The 25,374-nt window shown below is 45.9% G+C and overlaps 1 protein-coding gene across 1 annotated transcript in view; it reads right to left on the reverse strand.

The window, feature by feature from the left end:
* The window catches only part of wnt1 (wingless-type MMTV integration site family, member 1), a 268,502-nt gene that overhangs the window by 171,420 nt on the left and 71,708 nt on the right, over positions 1 to 25,374 (reverse strand). The gene's annotated exons all lie outside the window — the stretch shown is intronic.

Raw genomic sequence — 25,374 nt, forward strand, 5'->3', positions numbered from 1 at the left:
GAGAGAGAGAGAGAGAGACAGGAGGTAAATAGAGAGAGAGACAGGAGGCAAATAGAGAGAGAGAGTCAGGAGGTAAATAGAGAGAGAGACAGGAGGTAAATAGAGAGAGAGAGAGACAGGAGGTAAAGAGAAAGAGAGAGAGGGACAGGAGGTAAATAGAGAGACAGAGTCAGGAGGTAAAGAGAGAGAGAGAGAGACAGGTAAATAGAGAGAGAGAGAGTCAGGAGGTAAATAGAGAGAGAGAGAGCCAGGAGGTAAAGAGAGAGAGAGAGAGAGACAGGAGGTAAATAGAGAGAAAGAGAGACAGGAGGTAAATAGAGAGAGAGTGAGAGACAGGAGGTAAAGAGAGAGAGAGAGAGAGAGGAGGTAAATAGAGAGAGAGAGAGACAGGAGGTAAAGAGAGAGAGAGAGAGAGAGAGGAGGTAAATAGAGAGAGAGAGACAGGAGGTAAATAGAGAGAGAGAGAGACAGGAGGTAAATAGAGAGAGAGAGAGACAGGAGGTAAAGAGAGAGAGAGAGAGAGACAGGAGGTAAATAGAGAGAGAGAGAGACAGGAGGTAAATAGAGAGAGAGTGAGAGACAGGAGGTAAAGAGAGAGAGAGAGAGAGATAAGGTAAATAGAGAGAGAGAGAGACAGGAGGTAAAGAGAGAGAGAGAGAGAGAAAGGAGGTAAATAGAGAGAGAGAGACAGGAGGTAAATAGAGAGAGAGAGAGACAGGAGGTAAATAGAGAGAGAGAGAGACAGGAGGTAAAGAGAGAGAGAGAGAGAGACAGGAGGTACATAGAGAGAGAGAGAGAGACAGGAGGTAAAGAGAGAGAGAGAGAGACAGGAGGTAAATAGAGAGAGAGAGAGAGACAGGAGGTAAATAGAGAGAGAGAGAGACAGGAGGTAAATAGAGAGAGAGAGAGAGACAGGAGGTAAATAGAGAGAGAGAGAGACACAGGAGGTAAATAGAGAGAGAGAGAGAGAGACAGGAGGTAAATAGAGAGAGAGAGAGACAGGAGGTAAATAGAGAGAGAGAGAGAGACAGGAGGTAAATAGAGAGAGAGAGAGACAGGAGGTAAAGAGAGAGAGAGAGAGAGAGTCAGGAGGTAAAGAGAGAGAGAGAGAGACAGGAGGTAAAGAGAGAGAGCGAGGTCGACAGGAGGTAAAGAGAGAGACAGGAGGTAGAGAGAGAGAGAGAGAGAGACAGGAGGTAAATAGAGAGAGAGAGTCAGGAGGTAAATAGAGAGAGAGAGACAGGAGGTAAAAAGAGAGAGAGAGACAGGAGGTAAATAGAGAGAGAGAGAGAGACAGGAGGTAAATAGAGAGAGAGAGAGACAGGAGGTAAAGAGAGAGAGAGAGAGAGACAGGAGGTAAATGGAGAGAGAGAGACACAGGAGGTAAAGAGAGAGAGAGAGTCAGGAGGTAAAGAGAGAGAGAGAGAGAGACAGGAGGTAAATAGAGAGAGAGAGAGAGAGACAGGAGGTAAATAGAGAGAGAGACAGGAGGTAAATCGAGAGAGAGAAAGACAGGAGGTAAATAGAGAGAGAGAGAGACAGGAGGTAAAGAGAAAGAGAGAGAGGGACAGGAGGTAAATAGAGAGAGAGAGTCAGGAGGTAAAGAGAGAGAGAGAGAGACAGGTAAATAGAGAGAGAGAGAGTCAGGTGGTAAATAGAGAGAGAGAGAGAGAGAGGAGGTAAATAGAGAGAGAGAGAGAGACAGGAGGTAAATAGAGAGAGAGAGTCAGGAGGTAAAGAGAGAGAGAGAGAGACAGGTAAATAGAGAGAGAGAGAGTCGGGAGGTAAATAGAGAGAGAGAGAGATGAGGTAAATAGAGAGAGAGAGAGAGAGACAGGAGGTAAATAGAGAGAGAGAGAGACAGGAGGTAAATAGAGAGAGAGAGAGAGAGACAGGAGGTAAATAGAGAGAGAGAGAGAGACAGGAGGTAAATAGAGAGAGGGAGAGACAGGAGGTAAATAGAGAGAGAGAGAGACAGGAGGTAAAGAGAGAGAGAGAGAGAGACAGGAGGTAAATAGAGAGAGAGAGAGAGAGACAGGAGGTAAAGGGAGAGAGAGAGAGAGAGAGAGGAGGTAAATAGAGAGAGAGAGAGACAGGAGGTAAAGAGAGAGAGAGAGAGAGACAGGAGGTAAATAGAGAGAGAGAGAGAGAGACAGGAGGTAAAGAGAGAGAGAGAGAGAGAGGAGGTAAATAGAGAGAGAGAGACAGGAGGTAAAGAGAGAGAGAGAGAGAGACAGGAGGTAGAGAGAGAGAGAGACAGGAGGTAAATAGAGAGAGAGAGACAGGAGGTAAATAGAGAGAGAGAGAGACAGGAGGTACATAGAGAGAGAGAGAGAGACAGGAGGTAAAGAGAGAGAGAGAGAGACAGGAGGTAAATAGAGAGAGAGAGAGAGACAGGAGGTAAATGGAGACAGAGAGAGAGACAGGAGGTAAATAGAGAGAGAGAGAGACAGGAGGTAAATAGACAGAGAGAGAGACAGGAGGTAAAGAGAGAGAGAGAGAGTCAGGAGGTAAAGAGAGAGAGAGAGAGACAGGAGGTAAATAGAGAGCGAGAGAGACAGGAGGTAAAGAGAGAGAGAGAGAGAGAGTCAGGAGGTAAAGAGAGAGAGAGAGAGACAGGAGGTAAATAGAGAGAGAGAGTCAGGAGGTAAATAGAGAGAGAGAGACAGGAGGTAAAGAGAGAGAGAGAGAGAGAGACAGGAGGTAAATAGAGAGAGAGAGAGAGACAGGAGTTAAATAGAGAGAGAGACAGGAGGTAAAGAGAGAGAGAGAGAGTCAGGAGGTAAAGAGAGAGAGAGAGAGACAGGAGGTAGAGAGAGAGAGAGAGAGACAGGAGGTAAATAGAGAGAGAGAGAGAGACAGGAGGTAAATAGAGAGAGAGAGAGAGACAGGAGGTAAATAGAGAGAGAGAGAGAGAGAGAGTCAGGAGGTAAATAGAGAGAGAGAGAGACAGGAGGTAAATAGAGAAAGAGAGAGACAGGAGGTAAATAGAGAGAGAGAGAGAGAGAGGAGGTAAATAGAGAGAGAGAGTGAGAGACAGGAGGTAAAGAGAGAGAGAGAGAGAGACAGGAGGTAAATAGAGAGAGAGAGAGAGAGACAGGAGGTAAAGAGAGAGAGAGAGAGACAGGAGGTAAATAGAGAGAGAGAGAGAGACAGGAGGTAAATAGAGAGAGAGAGAGACAGGAGGTAAATAGAGAGAGAGAGAGACAGGAGGTAAATAGAGAGAGAGAGAGACAGGAGGTAAAGAGAGAGAGAGAGAGAGACAGGAGGTAAATAGAGAGAGAGAGAGACAGGAGGTAAAGAGAGAGAGAGAGAGAGAGCCAGGAGGTAGAGAGAGAGAGAGACAGGTAAATAGAGAGAGAGAGAGGAGGTAAATAGAGAGAGAGAGAGACAGGAGGTAAAGAGAGAGAGAGAGAGACAGGAGGTAAATAGAGAGAGAGAGAGAGAGACAGGAGGTAAATAGAGAGAGAGAGAGAGAGACAGGAGGTAAATAGAGAGAGAGAGAGAGAGACAGGAGGTAAAGAGAGAGAGAGAGAGAGAGTCAGGAGGTAAAGAGAGAGAGAGAGAGACAGGAGGTAAATAGAGAGAGAGAGAGACAGGAGGTAAAGAGAGAGCGAGGTCGACAGGAGGTAAAGAGAGAGAGAGAGAGAGAGAGAGACAGGAGGTAAATAGAGAGAGAGAGACAGGAGGTAAATAGAGAGAGAGAGAGAGACAGGAGGTAAATAGAGAGAGAGAGAGACAGGAGGTAAATAGAGAGAGAGAGAGAGACAGGAGGTAAATAGAGAGAGAGAGAGAGACAGGAGGTAAATAGAGAGAGGGAGAGACAGGAGGTAAATAGAGAGAGAGAGAGACAGGAGGTAAAGAGAGAGAGAGAGAGAGACAGGAGGTAAATAGAGAGAGAGAGAGACAGGAGGTAAAGAGAGAGAGAGAGAGAGACAGGAGGTAAATAGAGAGAGTGAGAGACAGGAGGTAAAGAGAGAGAGAGAGGAGGTAAATAGAGAGAGAGAGAGACAGGAGGTAAAGAGAGAGAGAGAGAGAGAGAGCCAGGAGGTAGAGAGAGAGAGAGACAGGAGGTAAATAGAGAGAGAGAGACAGGAGGTAAATAGAGAGAGAGAGAGACAGGAGGTACATAGAGAGAGAGAGAGAGAGAGACAGGAGGTAAAGAGAGAGAGAGAGAGACAGGAGGTAAATAGAGAGAGAGAGAGAGACAGGAGGTAAATAGAGAGAGAGAGAGAGAGACAGGAGGTAAATAGAGAGAGAGAGAGACAGGAGGTAAATAGACAGAGAGAGAGACAGGAGGTAAAGAGAGAGAGAGAGAGAGAGTCAGGAGGTAAAGAGAGAGAGAGAGAGACAGGAGGTAAATAGAGAGAGAGAGAGAGACAGGAGGTAAAGAGAGAGAGAGAGAGAGTCAGGAGGTAAAGAGAGAGAGAGAGAGACAGGAGGTAAAGAGAGAGAGAGAGACAGGAGGTAAAAAGAGAGAGAGAGAGAGACAGGAGGTAAATAGAGAGAGAGAGAGAGACAGGAGTTAAATAGAGAGAGAGACAGGAGGTAAATAGAGAGAGAGAGAGACAGGAGGAAAAGAGAGAGAGAGAGAGACATGAGGTAAATACAGAGAGAGAGAGACAGGAGGTACATAGAGAGAGAGAGAGAGTCAGGAGGTAAAGAGAGTGTGGTGATACACCACTGTACCTCCCTACCATTGTACATAGTATATAATAGTTGTGCGTAACGTGTCCCTGTAATACTGTGTATTGTACTGTAACTCTGCAGAGGTTCTTATACTGACTCCCGGGGGAGTGGCTAAGGCGGAGCTCTCAGTGGCCAGGTCGGGTTACCTACCAGTGACCGAACCTCTGCAGAGTTACAGTACAATACACAGTATTACAGGGCCACGTTACGCACAACTATTATATACTATGTACAATGGAAGGGAGGTACAGTGGTGTATCACCACAGAGAGAGAGAGAGAGACAGAAGGTAGAGAGAGAGAGAGAGAGACAGGAGGTAAATAGAGAGAGAGAGAGAGAGACAGGAGGTAAATAGAGAGAGAGAGAGAGACAGGAGGTAAATAGAGAGAGAGAGAGAGAGTCAGGAGGCAAATAGAGAGAGAGAGAGACAGGAGGTAAATAGAGAGAGAGAGAGAGAGGCGTTAAATAGAGAGGGAGAGAGACAGGAGGTAAATAGAGAGGGAGAGAGACAGGAGGTAAATAGAGAGAGAGAGAGACAGGAGGTAGAGAGAGAGAGAGAGAGACAGGAGGTAAATAGAGAGAGAGAGAATCAGGAGGGAAATAGAGAGAGAGAGAGACAGGAGGTAAATAGAGAGAGAGAGAGAGACAGGAGGTAACGAGAGAGAGAGAGAGAGAGTCAGGAGGTAAAGAGAGAGAGACCGGAGGTAGAGAGAGAGAGAGAGACAGGAGGTAAATAGAGAGAGAGAGTCGGGAGATAAATAGAGAGAGAGAGAGACAGGAGGTAAATAGAGAGGGAGAGACAGGAGGTAAATAGAGAGAGAGAGAGACAGGAGGTAAAGAGAGAGAGAGAGAGAGACAGGAGGTAAATAGAGAGAGAGAGAGACAGGAGGTAAAGAGAGAGAGAGAGAGAGACAGGAGGTAAATAGAGAGAGTGAGAGACAGGAGGTAAAGAGAGAGAGAGAGGAGGTAAATAGAGAGAGAGAGAGACAGGAGGTAAAGAGAGAGAGAGAGAGAGAGAGCCAGGAGGTAGAGAGAGAGAGAGACAGGAGGTAAATAGAGAGAGAGAGACAGGAGGTAAATAGAGAGAGAGAGAGACAGGAGGTACATAGAGAGAGAGAGAGAGAGAGACAGGAGGTAAAGAGAGAGAGAGAGAGACAGGAGGTAAATAGAGAGAGAGAGAGAGACAGGAGGTAAATAGAGAGAGAGAGAGAGAGACAGGAGGTAAATAGAGAGAGAGAGAGACAGGAGGTAAATAGACAGAGAGAGAGACAGGAGGTAAAGAGAGAGAGAGAGAGAGAGTCAGGAGGTAAAGAGAGAGAGAGAGAGACAGGAGGTAAATAGAGAGAGAGAGAGAGACAGGAGGTAAAGAGAGAGAGAGAGAGAGTCAGGAGGTAAAGAGAGAGAGAGAGAGACAGGAGGTAAAGAGAGAGAGAGAGACAGGAGGTAAAAAGAGAGAGAGAGAGAGACAGGAGGTAAATAGAGAGAGAGAGAGAGACAGGAGTTAAATAGAGAGAGAGACAGGAGGTAAATAGAGAGAGAGAGAGACAGGAGGAAAAGAGAGAGAGAGAGAGACATGAGGTAAATACAGAGAGAGAGAGACAGGAGGTACATAGAGAGAGAGAGAGAGTCAGGAGGTAAAGAGAGTGTGGTGATACACCACTGTACCTCCCTACCATTGTACATAGTATATAATAGTTGTGCGTAACGTGTCCCTGTAATACTGTGTATTGTACTGTAACTCTGCAGAGGTTCTTATACTGACTCCCGGGGGAGTGGCTAAGGCGGAGCTCTCAGTGGCCAGGTCGGGTTACCTACCAGTGACCGAACCTCTGCAGAGTTACAGTACAATACACAGTATTACAGGGCCACGTTACGCACAACTATTATATACTATGTACAATGGAAGGGAGGTACAGTGGTGTATCACCACAGAGAGAGAGAGAGAGACAGAAGGTAGAGAGAGAGAGAGAGAGACAGGAGGTAAATAGAGAGAGAGAGAGAGAGACAGGAGGTAAATAGAGAGAGAGAGAGAGACAGGAGGTAAATAGAGAGAGAGAGAGAGAGTCAGGAGGCAAATAGAGAGAGAGAGAGACAGGAGGTAAATAGAGAGAGAGAGAGAGAGGCGTTAAATAGAGAGGGAGAGAGACAGGAGGTAAATAGAGAGGGAGAGAGACAGGAGGTAAATAGAGAGAGAGAGAGACAGGAGGTAGAGAGAGAGAGAGAGAGACAGGAGGTAAATAGAGAGAGAGAGAATCAGGAGGGAAATAGAGAGAGAGAGAGACAGGAGGTAAATAGAGAGAGAGAGAGAGACAGGAGGTAACGAGAGAGAGAGAGAGAGAGTCAGGAGGTAAAGAGAGAGAGACCGGAGGTAGAGAGAGAGAGAGAGACAGGAGGTAAATAGAGAGAGAGAGTCGGGAGATAAATAGAGAGAGAGAGAGACAGGAGGTAAATAGAGAGGGAGAGACAGGAGGTAAATAGAGAGAGAGAGAGACAGGAGGTATAGAGAGAGAGAGAGAGAGACAGGAGGTAAATAGAGAGAGAGACAGGAGGTAAATAGAGAGAGAGTGAGAGACAGGAGGTAAAGAGAGAGAGAGAGAGAGAGAGGAGGTAAATAGAGAGAGAGAGAGACAGGAGGTAAAGAGAGAGAGAGAGAGCCAGGAGGTAGAGAGAGAGAGAGACAGGAGGTAAATAGAGAGAGAGAGAAAGGAGGTAAATAGAGAGAGAGAGAGACAGGAGGTAAATAGAGAGAGAGAGAGAGACAGGAGGTAAATAGAGAGAGAGAGAGACAGGAGGTAAATAGAGAGAGAGAGAGAGAGACAGGAGGTAAATAGAGAGAGAGAGAGAGACAGGAGGTAAATAGAGAGAGGGAGAGACAGGAGGTAAATAGAGAGAGAGAGAGACAGGAGGTAAAGAGAGAGAGAGAGAGAGACAGGAGGTAAATAGAGAGAGAGAGAGAGAGACAGGAGGTAAAGAGAGAGAGAGAGACTGAGAGAGAGGAGGTAAATAGAGAGAGAGAGAGACAGGAGGTAAAGAGAGAGAGAGAGAGAGACAGGAGGTAAATAGAGAGAGAGAGAGAGAGACAGGAGGTAAAGAGAGAGAGAGAGAGAGAGGAGGTAAATAGAGAGAGAGAGAGACAGGAGGTAAAGAGAGAGAGAGAGAGAGACAGGAGGTAGAGAGAGAGAGAGAGAGAGACAGGAGGTAAATAGAGAGAGAGAGACAGGAGGTAAATAGAGAGAGAGAGAGACAGGAGGTACATAGAGAGAGAGAGAGAGACAGGAGGTAAAGAGAGAGAGAGAGAGACAGGAGGTAAATAGAGAGAGAGAGAGAGACAGGAGGTAAATGGAGAAAGAGAGAGAGACAGGAGGTAAATAGAGAGAGAGAGAGACAGGAGGTAAAGAGAGAGAGAGAGAGACAGGAGGTAAATAGAGAGAGAGAGAGAGAGACAGGAGGTAAATAGAGAGAGAGAGAGAGACAGGAGTTAAATAGAGAGAGAGACAGGAGGTAAAGAGAGAGAGAGAGAGTCAGGAGGTAAAGAGAGAGAGAGAGAGACAGGAGGTAGAGAGAGAGAGAGAGAGACAGGAGGTAAATAGAGAGAGAGAGAGAGACAGGAGGTAAATAGAGAGAGAGAGAGAGACAGGAGGTAAATAGAGAGAGAGAGAGAGAGTCAGGAGGTAAATAGAGAGAGAGAGAGACAGGAGGTAAATAGAGAAAGAGAGAGACAGGAGGTAAATAGAGAGAGAGAGAGAGAGGAGGTAAATAGAGAGAGAGTGAGAGACAGGAGGTAAAGAGAGAGAGAGAGAGAGACAGGAGGTAAATAGAGAGAGAGAGAGAGACAGGAGGTAAAGAGAGAGAGAGAGAGACAGGAGGTAAATAGAGAGAGAGAGAGAGACAGGAGGTAAATAGAGAGAGAGAGAGACAGGAGGTAAATAGAGAGAGAGAGAGACAGGAGGTAAATAGAGAGAGGGAGACAGGAGGTAAAGAGAGAGAGAGAGAGAGACAGGAGGTAAATAGAGAGAGAGAGAGAGAGACAGGAGGTAAAGAGAGAGAGAGAGAGAGAGCCAGGAGGTAGAGAGAGAGAGAGACAGGTAAATAGAGAGAGAGAGAGGAGGTAAACAGAGAGAGAGAGAGAGACAGGAGGTAAAGAGAGAGAGAGAGAGACAGGAGGTAAATAGAGAGAGAGAGAGAGACAGGAGGTAAAGAGAGAGAGAGAGAGAGAGTCAGGAGGTAAAGAGAGAGAGAGAGAGACAGGAGGTAAATAGAGAGAGAGAGAGACAGGAGGTAAAGAGAGAGCGAGGTCGACAGCAGGTAAAGAGAGAGAGAGAGAGAGAGACAGGAGGTAAATAGAGAGAGAGAGACAGGAGGTAAATAGAGAGAGAGAGAGAGAGACAGGAGGTACATAGAGAGAGAGAGAGAGACAGGAGGTACATAGAGAGAGAGAGAGACAGGAGGTAAATAGAGAGAGAGACAGGAGGTAAATAGAGAGAGGGAGAGACAGGAGGTAAATAGAGAGAGAGAGAGACAGGAGGTAAAGAGAGAGAGAGAGAGAGACAGGAGGTAAATAGAGAGAGAGAGAGACAGGAGGTAAAGAGAGAGAGAGAGAGAGACAGGAGGTAAATAGAGAGAGTGAGAGACAGGAGGTAAAGAGAGAGAGAGAGAGAGAGGAGGTAAATAGAGAGAGAGAGAGACAGGAGGTAAAGAGAGAGAGAGAGAGAGAGCCAGGAGGTAGAGAGAGAGAGAGACAGGAGGTAAATAGAGAGAGAGAGACAGGAGGTAAATAGAGAGAGAGAGAGACAGGAGGTACACAGAGAGAGAGAGAGAGACAGGAGGTAAAGAGAGAGAGAGAGAGACAGGAGGTAAATAGAGAGAGAGAGAGAGACAGGAGGTAAATAGAGAGAGAGAGAGAGAGACAGGAGGTAAATAGAGAGAGAGAGAGACAGGAGGTAAATAGACAGAGAGAGAGACAGGAGGTAAAGAGAGAGAGAGAGAGAGTCAGGAGGTAAAGAGAGAGAGAGAGAGAGACAGGAGGTAAATAGAGAGAGAGAGAGACAGGAGGTAAAGAGAGAGAGAGAGAGTCAGGAGGTAAAGAGAGAGAGAGAGAGAGACAGGAGGTAAATAGAGAGAGAGAGTCAGGAGGTAAATAGAGAGAGAGAGACAGGAGGTAAAGAGAGAGAGAGAGACAGGAGGTAAATAGAGAGAGAGAGAGAGACAGGAGGTAAATAGAGAGAGAGAGAGAGACAGGAGTTAAATAGAGAGAGAGACAGGAGGTAAATAGAGAGAGAGAGAGACAGGAGGTAAAGAGAGAGAGAGAGAGACAGGAGGTAAATACAGAGAGAGAGAGACAGGAGGTACATAGAGAGAGAGAGAGAGAGTCAGGAGGTAAAGAGAGTGTGGTGATACACCACTGTACCTCCCTTCCATTGTACATAGTATATAATAGTTGTGCGTAACGTGGCCCTGTAATACTGTGTATTGTACTGTAACTCTGCAGAGGTTCTTATACTGACTCCCGGGGGAGTGGCTAAGGCGGAGCTCTCCGTGGCCAGGTCGGGTTACCTACCAGTGACCGAACCTCTGCAGAGTTACAGTACAATACACAGTATTACAGGGCCACGTTACGCACAACTATTATATACTATGTACAATGGAAGGGAGGTACAGTGGTGTATCACCACAGAGAGAGAGAGAGAGACAGAAGGTAGAGAGAGAGAGAGAGAGACAGGAGGTAAATAGAGAGAGAGAGAGAGACAGGAGGTAAATAGAGAGAGAGAGAGAGGCAGGAGGTAAATAGAGAGAGAGAGAGACAGTCAGGAGGTAAATAGAGAGAGAGAGAGACAGGAGGTAAATAGAGAGAGAGAGAGAGAGAGGCGTTAAATAGAGAGGGAGAGAGACAGGAGGTAAATAGAGAGGGAGAGAGACAGGAGGTAAATAGAGAGAGAGAGAGACAGGAGGTAGAGAGAGAGAGAGAGAGACAGGAGGTAAATAGAGAGAGAGAGAATCAGGAGGGAAATAGAGAGAGAGAGAGACAGGAGGTAAATAGAGAGAGAGAGAGAGACAGGAGGTAACGATAGAGAGAGAGAGAGAGTCAGGAGGTAAAGAGAGAGAGACCGGAGGTAGAGAGAGAGAGAGAGAGAGACAAGAGGTAAATAGAGAGAGAGAGTCAGGAGATAAATAGAGAGAGAGAGAGACAGGAGGTAAATAGAGAGGGAGAGACAGGAGGTAAATAGAGAGAGAGAGAGACAGGAGGTATAGAGAGAGAGAGAGAGAGACAGGAGGTAAATAGAGAGAGAGACAGGAGGTAAATAGAGAGAGAGTGAGAGACAGGAGGTAAAGAGAGAGAGAGAGAGGAGGTAAATAGAGAGAGAGAGAGACAGGAGGTAAAGAGAGAGAGAGAGAGCGAGCCAGGAGGTAGAGAGAGAGAGAGACAGGAGGTAAATAGAGAGAGAGAGACAGGAGGTAAATAGAGAGAGAGAGAGACAGGAGGTAAATAGAGAGAGAGAGAGAGACAGGAGGTAAATAGAGAGAGAGAGAGACAGGAGGTAAAGAGAGAGAGAGAGAGAGAGTCAGGAGGTAAAGAGAGAGAGAGAGAGACAGGAGGTAAATAGAGAGAGAGACAGGAGGTAAAGAGAGAGCGAGGTCGACAGGAGGTAAAGAGAGAGAGAGAGACAGGAGGTAAATAGAGAGAGAGAGACAGGAGGTAAATAGAGAGAGAGAGAGAGTCAGGAGGTAAAGAGAGAGAGACAGAGACAGGAGGTAAATAGAGAGATAGAGAGAGACAGGAGGTAAAGAGAGAGAGAGAGACAGGGGGTAAATAGAGAGAGAGAGAGAGACAGGAGGTAAACAGAGAGAGAGAGAGACAGGAGGTAAAGAGAGAGAGAGAGAGAGACAGGAGGTAAAGAGAGAGAGAGAGAGAGACAGGAGGTAAAGAGAGAGAGAGAGAGAGAGGAGGTAAATAGAGAGAGAGAGAGAGACAGGAGTTAAATAGAGAGAGAGAGAGAAAGTCAGGAGGTAAAGAGAGAGAGAGAGAGACAGGAGGTAAAAAGAGAGAGAGAGAGACAGGAGGTAAATAGAGAGAGAGAGAGTCAGGAGGTAAATAGAGAGAGAGAGAGACAGGTAAATAGAGAGGGAGAGAGACAGGAGGTAAATAGAGAGAGAGAGAGAGAGGAGGTAAATAGAGAGAGAGAGAGACAGGAGGTAAATAGAGAGAGAGAGAGACAGGAGGTAAATAGAGAGAGAGAGAGAGAGAGGAGGTAAATAGAGAGAGAGAGAGAGAGACAGGAGGTAAATCGAGAGAGAGACAGGAGGTAAATAGAGAGAGAGAGAGACAGGAGGTAAATAGAGAGAGAGAGAGAGACAGGAGGTAAAGAGAGAGCTAGAGAGAGAGACAGGGGGTAAATAGAGAGAGAGAGAGAGTCAGGAGGTAAAGAGAGAGAGAGAGAGACAGGAGATAAATAGAGAGAGAGAGAGAGACAGGAGGTAAAGAGAGAGAGAGAGAGACAGGAGGTAAATAGAGAGAGAGAGAGAGACAGGAGGTAAAGAGAGAGAGAGAGAGACAGGAGGTAAATATAGAGAGAGAGAGAGACAGGAGGTAAAGAGAGAGAGAGAGAGAGAGACAGGGGGTAAATAGAGAGAGAGAGAGAGACAGGAGGTAAATAGAGAGAGAGAGAGACAGGAGGTAAAGAGAGAGAGAGAGAGACAGGAGGTAAATAGAGAGAGAGAGAGACAGGAGGTAAATAGAGAGAGAGAGAGAGACAGGAGGTAAAGAGAGAGAGAGAGGAGGCAAATAGAGAGAGAGAGAGAGAGGAGTTAAATAGAGAGAGAGAGAAAGTCAGGAGGTAAAGAGAGAGAGAGAGAGACAGGAGGTAAATAGAGAGAAAGGGAGAGACAGGAGGTAAATAGAGAGAGTGAGAGTCAGGAGGTAAATAGAGAGAGAGAGAGACAGGTAAATAGAGAGGGAGAGAGACAGGAGGTAAATAGAGAGAGAGAGAGACAGGAGGTAAATCGAGAGAGAGAGAGAGACAGGAGGTAAATAGAGAGAGAGAGAGACAGGAGGTAAATAGAGAGAGAGAGAGACAGGAGGTAAATAGAGAGAGAGAGAGAGACAGGTAAATAGAGAGGGAGAGAGACAGGAGGTAAATAGAGAGAGAGAGAGACAGGAGGTAAATAGAGAGAGAGTGAGAGATAGGAGGTAAATAGAGAGAGAGAGAGACAGGAGGTAAATAGAGAGAGAGACAGGAGGTAAATAGAGAGAGACAGGAGGTAAATAGAGAGAGAGAGAGACAGGGAAATAGAGAGAGAGAGAGACAGGAGCTAAATAGAGAGAGAGAGTCAGGAGGTAAAGAGAGAGAGAGACAGGTAAATAGAGAGAGAGAGAGTCAGGAGGTAAATAGAGAGAGAGAGATAGAGAGGAGGTAAATAGAGAGAGAGAGAGAGACAGGAGGTAAATAGAGAGAGAGAGAGACAGGAGGTAAATAGAGAGAGAGAGGAGACAGGAGGTAAATAGAGAGAGAGAGAGAGACAGGAGGTAAATAGAGAGAGAGAGAGTCAGGAGGTAAATAGAGAGAGAGAGAGACAGGAGGTAAATAGAGAGAGAGAGAGAGAGAGGAGGTAAAGAGAGAGAGAGAGAGAGACAGGAGGTAAATAGAGAGAGAGAGAGAGAAAGGAGGTAAAGAGAGAGAGAGAGAGAGAGACAGGAGGTAAATAGAGAGAGAGAGAGACAGGAGGTAAATAGAGAGAGAGAGAGACAGGAGGTAAAGAGAGAGAGAGAGAGAGATGAGGTAAATAGAGAGATGGAGAGACAGGAGGTAAAGAGAGAGAGAGTCAGGAGGTAAAGAGAGAGAGAGAGACAGGAGGTAGAGAGAGAGAGAGAGAGAGACAGGAGGTAAATAGAGAGAGAGAGTCATGAGGTAAATAGAGAGAGAGAGACAGGAGGTAAATAGAGAGAGAGAGACAGGAGGTAAATAGAGAGCGAGAGAGAGACAGGAGGTAAATAGAGAGAGAGAGAGAGACAGGAGTTAAATAGAGAGAGAGAGAGACAGGAGGTAAATAGAGAGGGAGAGAGACAGGAGGTAAATAGAGAGAGAGAGAGACAGGAGGTAGAGAGAGAGAGAGAGAGAGACAGGAGGTAAATAGAGAGAGAGAGACAGGAGGTAAATAGAGAGAGAGAGAGACAGGAGGTAAATAGAGAGAGAGAGAGTGACAGGAGGTAAATAGAGAGAGAGAGAGACAGGAGGTAAAGAGAGAGTCAGGAGGTAAAGAGAGAGAGAGAGAGACAGGAGGTAAATAGAGAGAGAGAGAGAGTCAGGAGGTAAAGAGAGAGAGACAGGAGGTAAATAGAGAGAGAGAGAGAGACAGGAGGTAAAGAGAGAGACAGGGGGTAAATAGAGAGAGAGAGAGAGACAGGAGGTAAATAGAGATAGAGAGAGACAGGAGGTAAAGAGAGAGAGAGAGAGACAGGAGGTAAATAGAGAGAGAGAGAGAGACAGGAGCTAAAGTGAGAGAGAGAGAGAGAGGAGGTAAATAGAGAGAGAGAGACAGGAGTTAAATAGAGAGAGAGAGAAAGTCAGGAGGTAAAGAGAGAGTGAGAGAGACATGAGGTAAATAGAGAGAGAGAGAGAGTCAGGAGGTAAATAGAGTGAGAGAGAGACAGGAGGTAAATAGAGAGAGAGAGAGAGTGAGGAGGTAAATAGAGAGAGAGAGACAGGAGATAAATAGAGAGAGAGAGAGACAGGAGGTAAATAGAGAGAGAGAGAGACAGGAGGTAAATAGAGAGAGAGAGAGAGACAGGTAAATAGAGAGAGAGAGAGAGTCAGGAGGTAAATAGAGAGAGAGAGAGACAGGTAAATAGAGAGGGAGAGAGACAGGAGCTAAATAGAGAGAGAGAGAGACAGGAGGTAAATCGAGAGAGAGCGAGACAGGAGGTAAACAGAGAGAGAGAGAGACAGGAGGTAAATAGAGAGAGAGAGAGACAGTAGGTAAATAGAGAGAGAGAGGCAGGTAAATAGAGAGGGAGAGAGTCAGGAGGTAAATAGAGAGAGAGAGAGACAGGAGGTAAATAGAGAGAGAGAGAGAGAGAGAAGTAAATAGAGAGAGAGAGAGAGTCAGGAGGTAAATAGAGAGAGAGAGACACAGGTAAATAGAGAGGGAGAGAGACAGGAGGTAAATAGAGAGAGAGAATGACAGGAGGTAAATAGAGAGAGAGAGACAGACAGGAGGTAAATAGAGAGAGAGAGAGACAGGAGGTAAAGAGAGAGAGAGAGAGGCAGGAGGTAAATAGAGAGAGAGGGAGACAGGAGGTAAATAGAGAGAGAGAGAGAGACAGGGGGTAAATAGAGAGAGAGAGAGAGAGAGACAGGTAAATAGAGAGAGAGAGAGAGAGGAGGTAAATATATAGAGAGAGAGAGACAGGAGGTAAATAGAGAGAGAGAGACAGGAGGTAAATAGAGAGAGAGAGAGAGACAGGAGGTAAATAGAGAGAGAGAGAGACAGGAGGTAAATAGAGAGAGAGAGACAGGAAGTAAATAGAGAGAGAGAGAGACAGGAGGTAAATAGAGAGTGAGAGAGACAGGTAAATAGAGAGAGAGAGAGGAGGTAAATAGAGAGAGAGAGAGACAGGAGGTAAATAGAGAGAGAGAGAGACAGGAGGTAAATAGAGAGAGAGACAGGAGGTACATAGAGAGAGAGAGAGAGACAGGAGGTACATAGAGAGAGAGAGAGAGACAGGAGGTACATAGAGAGAGAGAGACAGGAAGTAAGTAGAGAGAGAGAGAGTCAGGAGGTAAAGAGAGAGAGACAGAGGGAGACAGGAGGTAAATAGAGAGGGAGAGAAACATGAGGTAAATAGAGAGAGACACACAGGAGGTAAATAGAGAGGGAGTGGGACAGGAGGTAAATAGAGAGGGAGAGAGACAGGAGGTAAATAGAGAGAGAGAGAGACAGGAGGTAAAGAGAGAGCGAGAGAGACAGGAGGTAAATAGAGAGAGAGAGAGTCAGGAGCTAAATAGAGAGAGAGAGAGAGAGAGAGAGACAGGAGGTAAATAGAGAGGGAGAGAGACAGGAGGTAAATAGAGAGAGACACACAGGAGTTAAATAGAGAGGGAGAGAGACAGGAGGTAAATAGAGAGAGAGAGAGAGAGACAGGAGGTAAGTAGAGAGAGAGAGAGAGACAGGTAAATAGAGAGAGAGAGAGACAGGAGGTAAATAGAGAGAGAGAGAGACAGGTAAATAGAAAGAGAGAGACAGGAGGTAAAGAGAGAGAGAGAGAGAGGAGGTAAATAGAGAGAGAGAGGAAGACTGGAGGTAAATAGAGAGAGAGAGACAGGAGGTAAACAGAGTGAGAGAGAGTCAGGAGGTACGTAGAGAGAGAGAGAGAGTCAGGAGGTAAAGAGAGAGAGAGAGAGACAGGAGGTAAATAGAGAGGGAGAGAGACAGGAGGTAAATAGAGAGAGACACACAGGTGGTAAATAGAGAGGGAGAGAGACAGGAGGTAAATAGAGAAAGAGGAAGACAGGAGGTAAATAGAGAGGGGGAGAGACAGGAGGTAAATAGAGAGGGAGAGAGTCAGGAGGTAAATAGAGAGGGAGAGAGACAGGAGGTAAAGGGAGAGAGAGGAAGACAGGAGGTAAATAGAGAGGGAGAGTGACAGGAGGTAAATAGAGAGGGAGAGAGAGAGGAGGTAAAGAGAGAGCGAGAGAGACTGGAGGTAAATAGAGAGAGAGAGAGTCAGGAGGTAAATAGAGAGAGTCAGGTAAATATAGAGAGAGAGAGTCAGGAGGTAAAGAGAGAGAGAGAGAGAGACAGGAGGTAAATAGAGAGAGAGAGAGAGACAGGTAAATAGAGAGAGAGTCAGGAGGTAAATAGAGAGAGAGAGAGTCAGGAGGTAAATAGAGAGAGAGAGAGACAGGAGGTAAATAGAGAGAGAGAGGAAGACAGGAGGTAAAGAGAGAGAGAGAGAGAGACAGGAGGTAAATAGAGAGAGAGACAGGAGGCAAATAGAGAGAGAGAGAGAGAGAGAGACCGGAGGTAAGTAGAGAGAGAGAGAGTCAGGAGGTAAAGAGAGAGAGAGAGAGACAGGAGGTAAATAGAGAGAGAGAGAGTCAGGAGGTAAACAGAGAGAGAGAGAGTCAGGAGGTAAGTAGAGAGAGAGAGAGTCAGGAGGTAAAGAGAGAGAGACAGAGGGAGACAGGAGGTAAGTAGAGAGGGAGAGAGACAGGAGGTAAATAGAGAGAGACACACAGGTGGTAAATAGAGAGGGAGAGAGACAGGAGGTAAATAGAGAAAGAGGAAGCCAGGAGGTAAATAAAGAGGGGGAGAGACAGGAGGTAAATAGAGAGGGAGAGAGACAGGAGGTAAATAGAGAGGGAGAGAGACAGGAGGTAAATAGAGAGAGAGAGAGACAGGAGGTAAATAGAGAGAGAGAGAGAGAGAGGAGGTAAATAGAGAGAGAGAGAGAGAGACAGGAGGTAAATCGAGAGAGAGACAGGAGGTAAATAGAGAGAGAGAGAGACAGGAGGTAAATAGAGAGAGAGAGAGAGACAGGAGGTAAAGAGAGAGCTAGAGAGAGAGACAGGGGGTAAATAGAGAGAGAGAGAGAGTCAGGAGGTAAAGAGAGAGAGAGAGAGACAGGAGATAAATAGAGAGAGAGAGAGAGACAGGAGGTAAAGAGAGAGAGAGAGAGACAGGAGGTAAATAGAGAGAGAGAGAGAGACAGGAGGTAAAGAGAGAGAGAGAGAGACAGGAGGTAAATATAGAGAGAGAGAGAGACAGGAGGTAAAGAGAGAGAGAGAGAGAGAGACAGGGGGTAAATAGAGAGAGAGAGAGAGACAGGAGGTAAATAGAGAGAGAGAGAGACAGGAGGTAAAGAGAGAGAGAGAGAGACAGGAGGTAAATAGAGAGAGAGAGAGACAGGAGGTAAATAGAGAGAGAGAGAGAGACAGGAGGTAAAGAGAGAGAGAGAGGAGGCAAATAGAGAGAGAGAGAGAGAGGAGTTAAATAGAGAGAGAGAGAAAGTCAGGAGGTAAAGAGAGAGAGAGAGAGACAGGAGGTAAATAGAGAGAAAGGGAGAGACAGGAGGTAAATAGAGAGAGTGAGAGTCAGGAGGTAAATAGAGAGAGAGAGAGACAGGTAAATAGAGAGGGAGAGAGACAGGAGGTAAATAGAGAGAGAGAGAGACAGGAGGTAAATCGAGAGAGAGAGAGAGACAGGAGGTAAATAGAGAGAGAGAGAGACAGGAGGTAAATAGAGAGAGAGAGAGACAGGAGGTAAATAGAGAGAGAGAGAGAGACAGGTAAATAGAGAGGGAGAGAGACAGGAGGTAAATAGAGAGAGAGAGAGACAGGAGGTAAATAGAGAGAGAGTGAGAGATAGGAGGTAAATAGAGAGAGAGAGAGACAGGAGGTAAATAGAGAGAGAGACAGGAGGTAAATAGAGAGAGACAGGAGGTAAATAGAGAGAGAGAGAGACAGGGAAATAGAGAGAGAGAGAGACAGGAGCTAAATAGAGAGAGAGAGTCAGGAGGTAAAGAGAGAGAGAGACAGGTAAATAGAGAGAGAGAGAGTCAGGAGGTAAATAGAGAGAGAGAGATAGAGAGGAGGTAAATAGAGAGAGAGAGAGAGACAGGAGGTAAATAGAGAGAGAGAGAGACAGGAGGTAAATAGAGAGAGAGAGGAGACAGGAGGTAAATAGAGAGAGAGAGAGAGACAGGAGGTAAATAGAGAGAGAGAGAGTCAGGAGGTAAATAGAGAGAGAGAGAGACAGGAGGTAAATAGAGAGAGAGAGAGAGAGAGGAGGTAAAGAGAGAGAGAGAGAGAGACAGGAGGTAAATAGAGAGAGAGAGAGAGAGAGAGGAGGTAAAGAGAGAGAGAGAGAGAGAGAGAGACAGGAGGTAAATAGAGAGAGAGAGAGACAGGAGGTAAATAGAGAGAGAGAGAGAGACAGGAGGTAAAGAGAGAGAGTGAGAGAGATGAGGTAAATAGAGAGATGGAGAGACAGGAGGTAAAGAGAGAGAGAGTCAGGAGGTAAAGAGAGAGAGAGAGACAGGAGGTAGAGAGAGAGAGAGAGAGAGACAGGAGGTAAATAGAGAGAGAGAGTCATGAGGTAAATAGAGAGAGAGAGACAGGAGGTAAATAGAGAGAGAGAGACAGGAGGTAAATAGAGAGCGAGAGAGAGACAGGAGGTAAATAGAGAGAGAGAGAGAGACAGGAGTTAAATAGAGAGAGAGAGAGACAGGAGGTAAATAGAGAGGGAGAGAGACAGGAGGTAAATAGAGAGAGAGAGAGACAGGAGGTAGAGAGAGAGAGAGAGAGAGACAGGAGGTAAATAGAGAGAGAGAGACAGGAGGTAAATAGAGAGAGAGAGAGACAGGAGGTAAATAGAGAGAGAGAGAGTGACAGGAGGTAAATAGAGAGAGAGAGAGACAGGAGGTAAAGAGAGAGTCAGGAGGTAAAGAGAGAGAGAGAGAGACAGGAGGTAAATAGAGAGAGAGAGAGAGTCAGGAGGTAAAGAGAGAGAGACAGGAGGTAAATAGAGAGAGAGAGAGAGACAGGAGGTAAAGAGAGAGACAGGGGGTAAATAGAGAGAGAGAGAGAGACAGGAGGTAAATAGAGATAGAGAGAGACAGGAGGTAAAGAGAGAGAGAGAGAGACAGGAGGTAAATAGAGAGAGAGAGAGAGACAGGAGCTAAAGTGAGAGAGAGAGAGAGAGGAGGTAAATAGAGAGAGAGAGACAGGAGTTAAATAGAGAGAGAGAGAAAGTCAGGAGGTAAAGAGAGAGTGAGAGAGACATGAGGTGAATAGAGAGAGAGAGAGAGTCAGGAGGTAAATAGAGTGAGAGAGAGACAGGAGGTAAATAGAGAGAGAGAGAGAGTGAGGAGGTAAATAGAGAGAGAGAGACAGGAGATAAATAGAGAGAGAGAGAGACAGGAGGTAAATAGAGAGAGAGAGAGACAGGAGGTAAATAGAGAGAGAGAGAGAGACAGGTAAATAGAGAGAGAGAGAGAGTCAGGAGGTAAATAGAGAGAGAGAGAGACAGGTAAATAGAGAGGGAGAGAGACAGGAGCTAAATAGAGAGAGAGAGAGACAGGAGGTAAATCGAGAGAGAGAGAGACAGGAGGTAAACAGAGAGAGAGAGAGACAGGAGGTAAATAGAGAGAGAGAGAGACAGTAGGTAAATAGAGAGAGAGAGGCAGGTAAATAGAGAGGGAGAGAGTCAGGAGGTAAATAGAGAGAGAGAGAGACAGGAGGTAAATAGAGAGAGAGAGAGAGAGAGAAGTAAATAGAGAGAGAGAGAGAGAGTCAGGAGGTAAATAGAGAGAGAGAGACACAGGTAAATAGAGAGGGAGAGAGACAGGAGGTAAATAGAGAGAGAGAGACAGACAGGAGGTAAATAGAGAGAGAGAGAGACAGGAGGTAAAGAGAGAGAGAGAGAGGCAGGAGGTAAATAGAGAGAGAGGGAGACAGGAGGTAAATAGAGAGAGAGAGAGAGACAGGGGGTAAATAGAGAGAGAGAGAGAGAGAGACAGGTAAATAGAGAGAGAGAGAGAGAGGAGGTAAATATATAGAGAGAGAGAGACAGGAGGTAAATAGAGAGAGAGAGACAGGAGGTAAATAGAGAGAGAGAGAGAGACAGGTAAATAGAGAGAGAGAGACAGGAGGTAAATAGAGAGAGAGAGACAGGAAGTAAATAGAGAGAGAGAGAGACAGGAGGTAAATAGAGAGTGAGAGAGACAGGTAAATAGAGAGAGAGAGAGGAGGTAAATAGAGAGAGAGAGAGACAGGAGGTAAATAGAGAGAGAGAGAGACAGGAGGTAAATAGAGAGAGAGACAGGAGGTACATAGAGAGAGAGAGAGAGACAGGAGGTACATAGAGAGAGAGAGAGAGACAGGAGGTACATAGAGAGAGAGAGACAGGAAGTAAGTAGAGAGAGAGAGAGTCAGGAGGTAAAGAGAGAGAGACAGAGGGAGACAGGAGGTAAATAGAGAGGGAGAGAAACATGAGGTAAATAGAGAGAGACACACAGGAGGTAAATAGAGAGGGAGTGGGACAGGAGGTAAATAGAGAGGGAGAGAGACAGGAGGTAAATAGAGAGAGAGAGAGACAGGAGGTAAAGAGAGAGCGAGAGAGACAGGAGGTAAATAGAGAGAGAGAGAGTCAGGAGCTAAATAGAGAGAGAAGAAAGAGAGAGAGAGACACAGGAGGTAAATAGAGAGGGAGAGAGACAGGAGGTAAATAGAGAGAGACACACAGGAGTTAAATAGAGAGGGAGAGAGACAGGAGGTAAATAGAGAGAGAGAGAGAGAGACAGGAGGTAAGTAGAGAGAGAGAGAGAGACAGGTAAATAGAGAGAGAGAGAGACAGGAGGTAAATAGAGAGAGAGAGAGACAGGTAAATAGAAAGAGAGAGACAGGAGGTAAAGAGAGAGAGAGAGAGAGGAGGTAAATAGAGAGAGAGAGGAAGACTGGAGGTAAATAGAGAGAGAGAGACAGGAGGTAAACAGAGTGAGAGAGAGTCAGGAGGTACGTAGAGAGAGAGAGAGAGTCAGGAGGTAAAGAGAGAGAGAGAGAGACAGGAGGTAAATAGAGAGGGAGAGAGACAGGAGGTAAATAGAGAGAGACACACAGGTGGTAAATAGAGAGGGAGAGAGACAGGAGGTAAATAGAGAAAGAGGAAGACAGGAGGTAAATAGAGAGGGGGAGAGACAGGAGGTAAATAGAGAGGGAGAGAGTCAGGAGGTAAATAGAGAGGGAGAGAGACAGGAGGTAAAGGGAGAGAGAGGAAGACAGGAGGTAAATAGAGAGGGAGAGTGACAGGAGGTAAATAGAGAGGGAGAGAGAGAGGAGGTAAAGAGAGAGCGAGAGAGACTGGAGGTAAATAGAGAGAGAGAGAGTCAGGAGGTAAATAGAGAGAGTCAGGTAAATATAGAGAGAGAGAGTCAGGAGGTAAAGAGAGAGAGAGAGAGAGACAGGAGGTAAATAGAGAGAGAGAGAGAGACAGGTAAATAGAGAGAGAGTCAGGAGGTAAATAGAGAGAGAGAGAGTCAGGAGGTAAATAGAGAGAGAGAGAGACAGGAGGTAAATAGAGAGAGAGAGGAAGACAGGAGGTAAAGAGAGAGAGAGAGAGAGACAGGAGGTAAATAGAGAGAGAGACAGGAAGCAAATAGAGAGAGAGAGAGAGAGACCGGAGGTAAGTAGAGAGAGAGAGAGTCAGGAGGTAAAGAGAGAGAGAGAGAGACAGGAGGTAAATAGAGAGAGAGAGAGTCAGGAGGTAAACAGAGAGAGAGAGAGTCAGGAGGTAAGTAGAGAGAGAGAGAGTCAGGAGGTAAAGAGAGAGAGACAGAGGGAGACAGGAGGTAAGTAGAGAGGGAGAGAGACAGGAGGTAAATAGAGAGAGACACACAGGTGGTAAATAGAGAGGGAGAGAGACAGGAGGTAAATAGAGAAAGAGGAAGCCAGGAGGTAAATAAAGAGGGGGAGAGACAGGAGGTAAATAGAGAGGGAGAGAGACAGGAGGTAAATAGAGAGGGAGAGAGACAGGAGGTAAAGAGAGAGAGAGGAAGACAGGAGGTAAATAGAGAGGGAGAGTGACAGGAGGTAAATAGAGAGGGAGAGAGAGAGGAGGTAAAGAGAGAGCGAGAGAGACAGGAGATAAATAGAGAGAGAGAGAGAGACAGGAGGTAAATGGAGAGAGAGAGAGACAGGAGGTAAATAGAGAGAGAGACAGGAGTGAAATAGAGAGAGAGATAGACAGGTAAATAGAGAGAGAGAGAGAGAGGAGGTAAATAGAGAGAGAGAGAGACAGGAGGTAAATAGAGAGAGAGAGAGACAGGAGGTAAATAGAGAGAGAGACAGGAGGTAAATAGAGAGAGAGAGTCAGGAGGTAAACAGAGAGAGAGAGAGAGACAAGAGGTACATAGAGAGAGAGAGAGACAGGAGGTAAATAGAGAGAGAGACAGGAGGTAAACAGAGAGAGAGAGAGTCAGGAGGTAAGTAGAGAGAGAGAGAGTCAGCAGGTAAAGAGAGAGAGACAGAGGGAGACAGGAGGTAAATAGAGAGGGAGAGAAACAGGAGGTAAATAGAGAGGGAGTGAGACAGGAGGTAAATAGTGAGGGAGAGAGACAGGAGGTAAATATAGAGGGAGAGAGACAGGAGGTAAATAGAGAGAGAGAGAGACAGGAGGTAAATAGAGAGAGAGAGATACAGGAGGTAAATAGAGAGAGAGAGAGAGTCAGGAGGTAAAGAGAGAGAGAGAGAGACAGGAGGTAAATAGAGAGAGAGAGAGAGACAGGAGGTAAAGAGAGAGAGAGAGAGAGAGAGACAGGGGGTAAATAGAGAGAGAGAGAGAGAGACAGGAGGTAAATAGAGAGAGAGAGAGACAGGAGGTAAAGAGAGAGAAGAGAGACAGGAGGTAAATAGAGAGAGAGAGAGAGACAGGAGGTAAAGAGAGAGAGAGAGGAGGCAAATAGAGAGAGAGAGAGACAGGAGTTAAATAGAGAGAGAGAGAAAGTCAGGAGGTAAAGAGAGAGAGAGAGAGACAGGAGGTAAATAGAGAGAAAGAGAGAGACAGGAGGTAAATAGAGAGAGAGAGAGTCAGGAGGTAAATAGAGAGAGAGAGAGACAGGTAAATAGAGAGGGAGAGAGACAGGAGGTAAATAGAGAGAGAGAGAGACAGGAGGTAAATCGAGAGAGAGAGAGAGACAGGAGGTAAATAGAGAGAGAGAGAGACAGGAGGTAAATAGAGAGAGAGAGAGACAGGAGATAAATAGAGAGAGAGAGAGAGACAGGTAAATAGAGAGGGAGAGAGACAGGAGGTAAATAGAGAGAGAGAGAGACAGGAGGTAAATAGAGAGAGAGAGAGAGACAGGAGGTAAATAGAGAGAGAGAGAGTCAGGAGGTAAATAGAGAGAGAGAGAGACAGGAGGTAAATAGAGAGAGAGAGAGACAGGAGGTAAATAGAGAGAGAGACAGGAGGCAAATAGAGAGAGAGAGTCAGGAGGTAAATAGAGAGAGACAGGAGGTAAATAGAGAGAGAGAGAGACAGGGAAATAGAGAGAGAGAGAGACAGGAGCTAAATAGAGAGAGAGAGTCAGGAGGTAAAGAGAGAGAGAGAGAGACAGGTAAATAGAGAGAGAGAGAGTCAGGAGGTAAATAGAGAGAGAGAGATAGAGAGGAGGTAAATAGAGAGAGAGAGAGACAGGAGGTAAATAGAGAGAGAGAGTCAGGAGGTAAAGAGAGAGAGAGAGAGACAGGTAAATAGAGAGAGAGAGTCAGGAGGTAAATAGGGAGAGAGAGAGAGAGAGGAGGTAAATAGAGAGAGAGAGAGAGACAGGAGGTAAATAGAGAGAGAGAGAGACAGGAGGTAAATAGAGAGAGAGAGAGAGACAGGAGGTAAATAGAGAGAGAGAGGAGACAGGAGGTAAATAGAGAGAGAGAGAGAGACAGGAGGTAAATAGAGAGAGAGAGAGTCAGGAGGTAAATAGAGAGAGAGAGAGACAGGAGGTAAATAGAGAGAGAGAGAGACAGGAGGTAAATAGAGAGAGAGAGAGAGAGAGAGGAGGTAAAGAGAGAAAGAGAGAGAGACAGGAGGTAAATAGAGAGAGAGGGAGACAGGAGGTAAATAGAGAGAGAGAGAGAGACAGGGGGTAAATAGAGAGAGAGAGAGAGACAGGTAAATAAAGAGAGAGAGAGAGAGGAGGTAAATATATAGAGAGAGAGAGACAGGAGGTAAATAGAGAGAGAGAGAGAGAGACAGGAGGTAAATAGAGAGAGAGAGAGAGACAGGTAAATAGAGAGAGAGAGAGATAGGAGGTAAATAGAGAGAGAGAGAGACAGGAAGTAAATAGAGAGAGAGAGAGACAGGAGGTAAATAGAGAGAGAGAGAGACAGGTAAATAGCGAGAGAGAGAGGAGGTAAATAGAGAGAGAGAGAGACAGGAGGTAAATAGAGAGAGAGACAGACAGGAGGTAAATAGAGAGTGAGAGAGACAGGAGGTACATAGAGAGAGAGAGAGAGACAGGAGGTACATAGAGAGAGAGAGAGACAGGAGGTAAATAGAGAGAGAGACAGGAGGTAAACAGAGACAGAGAGAGTCAGGAAGTAAGTAGAGAGAGAGAGAGTCAGGAGGTAAAGAGAGAGAGACAGGGGGAGACAGGAGGTAAATAGAGAGGGAGAGAAACAGGAGGTAAATAGAGAGAGACACACAGGAGGTAAATAGAGAGGGAGTGGGACAGGAGGTAAATAGAGAGGGAGAGAGACAGGAGGTAAATAGAGAGAGAGAGAGACTGGAGGTAAAGAGAGAGCGAGAGAGACAGGAGGTAAATAGAGAGAGAGAGAGTCAGGAGCTAAATAGAGAGAGAGAGAGAGAGAGAGAGACAGGAGGTAAATAGAGAGGGAGAGAGACAGGAGGTAAATAGAGAGAGACACACAGGAGTTAAATAGAGAGGGAGAGAGACAGGAGGTAAATAGAGAGAGAGAGAGAGAGACAGGAGGTAAGTAGAGAGAGAGAGAGACAGGTAAATAGAGAGAGAGAGAGACAGGAGGTAAATAGAGAGAGAGAGAGACAGGTAAATAGAAAGAGAGAGACAGGAGGTAAAGAGAGAGAGAGAGGAGGTAAATAGAGAGAGAGAGGAAGACAGGAGGTAAATAGAGAGAGAGAGACAGGAGGTAAACAGAGTGAGAGGGAGTCAGGAGGTACGTAG

Source organism: Scyliorhinus torazame, chromosome X, assembly GCF_047496885.1.
Source record: "Scyliorhinus torazame isolate Kashiwa2021f chromosome X, sScyTor2.1, whole genome shotgun sequence".
Classification (NCBI taxonomy): Eukaryota; Metazoa; Chordata; class Chondrichthyes; order Carcharhiniformes; family Scyliorhinidae; genus Scyliorhinus; species Scyliorhinus torazame.